Source organism: Tenrec ecaudatus, chromosome 13, assembly GCF_050624435.1.
Source record: "Tenrec ecaudatus isolate mTenEca1 chromosome 13, mTenEca1.hap1, whole genome shotgun sequence".
Taxonomy (NCBI): domain Eukaryota; kingdom Metazoa; phylum Chordata; class Mammalia; order Afrosoricida; family Tenrecidae; genus Tenrec; species Tenrec ecaudatus.
In genome coordinates, this window is record NC_134542.1 from 68,881,766 (window position 1) to 68,883,966 (window position 2,201).

A 2,201-nucleotide genomic window follows, 5' to 3' on the forward strand; every position below is an offset into this window, starting at 1 on the left:
GTCTCTCCTGATAACATGCCCAGAGTACCTGAGATGAAGTCTTAACTTCCTCATGTCTAAAGAGCATTCTGCTTCAAGACATATGTTTGTTCTTCTGGAAATCCATGGTACTTTCAATATTCTTCACCAGCACCAATACTCAAATGCACCAATTTTTCTGCAGCCTTCCTTCGTCGTTGTCTGACTTTCAAATGCATATTAGGGGATGTGATTGAAAATACCATGGTTTGGGTCAAACACACATCAGTCTCGCATGACATCTTTGCTTTCTAAGATGTTGAAGAAAGCTTGTGTAGCAGGCTTACTCAATCCAGTGCATCTTTTGATCTCTTGACTGCTGCTTCCATGGTGTCCACTGTGGATCCAAGTACATGAAATCCTTGACGATGTCGATCTTTTCTTTGTTTATCATGATGTTGTCCCTTGGTCCAGTTGTGAAGAGTTTGGTTTTCTTAAGATTGAGGTGCTGTTAGATTCCTTAGGTGGGAAATACCTCGATGCTTGGATTTACATGAGAAAGAATTTCATGCAGAAGCCTAGTTTGTGATCCAAGTGAGTTTTTATAAAGGATAGAAGTTTCAGGTTTTATAGTTAACTGAACACAGGGCTGCACCCTTACATGTGGTGACGCAAGGGGGAGAGGGGAAGGGGAGAAAGGAGAGGGAGAGGGGAGAGGGAGAAGGAAGAGATATCGCAGCACTGCTGAGTGGAAGGCAGAGAAGCAGTGGGAAAAGTGGGTGATGATCTCCAGGTTCCACTTTTTAGGGCCTTCTGCTGGGAGGCATGCATGGTTGATAGTACTGGTTGACCCCATTGGCTGAATTAAGCCCACCTGGCCTAGGTTGGGCCAATCCAGGTGTACCACCCACGTAGGTGTACCGCCCCCTTGGCTCAGGACATGAATTGGCGCATGCCCTTTAACCTCTATCAGCTTCCAACTTCCTGTGGGGGGCCCTAGGCATAGAGAGGAACCGCCCCCCCCCCATCTTGCTACCTAATGGCACCATCCAGACTTAGAGCTGCAGTCTTTGATTTTCATCAGCAAGTACTTCACGTGTTCCTGGCTTTCAGCAAGCAAGTTTGTGTCATCTGCCTATTACAGATTGTTAATAATACTTCCCCCAATCCTGATGCTTCCCTCTTCTTCATATAGTCCGTCTTGTTGGATTATTTACTCAGCATACACTTTCATAAAGTCTTAAACAGGGCAAAGACAAACATTAATCATTCAGGTGAAGGAGACCATGAGCATAAGGTTATAACGATGTTCACAAGATTCACAGTCATGTGGCTGCTTATATAGAAAACAAAGGAAATGTTCACCAAATCTTGTTAGCAGACCAATTCATCAGTTGCAGGTGAGACTACAGAAGCAAGAGAGAGAGACCACTGTGCAGATTAGAAAAGTGTCTAGGGTTGGTTCTGAAGCCCTCCAGCCATCTTGGTCTCAGCATGACTCAAAATCAAGCGAACCTGGAACTCCAATTTCCCCCAAGGGCCTGCCTTTACTGAGTTTGAGATTGCCTCGCCCTGGGCTATCCAGGGAAATGCTACCTACCCACCTGGAGGATCATCCAGAAATCAAAGGATGCTGAATGTTTGTGGAAACTCAAAATAAATGGCCCCCACTGTAAACCAAAGCCATCCCCAAACCCCACGCTCGGAATTTAATGTAACAGCATTCTTCCCACTGCCTACATTTAAATTCTTTGGGTTTCTCTGACATCACCACTCCTGGGAGAGTTGAGATAGTGATACAGGTGACCTACAAAGGAGGAGGAGGGTGAAGGTAACCTCAAGTAGGGCATGCAAATAGCAATGGAGGCAGAAGAGAGGGGAATGGTACTTTGGGGAGGAAATTTGGCAGGTGGAAAGGTCACAATGGGCAGTGACACAAAGCGACAGAACCCAAGGGGTTTGGGCCTCACTTTCACGCTTTCCCCCATCACGTTCGCCGCCCCTGCCGCTCTCATTCTTTGACAGATAAAGCTTGAGGATGAACAGCCTCAAGAATGGCGGCTAAGACCACGCCGGGGCTGGGATCGGGGCAGGTGGGGGTGGGGGTGGGGAATGAGGCGTCCGAAACGCCAGCGGAACCAGAGAAGCTACCCCGAGGTTGCCGGCGGAAGAAGGGACGCTGGGCGGTGGATCGTTACGCGCATGCGTAGCGTCGCTTCCGGTCTCAGCAGAGGCGCCTACCG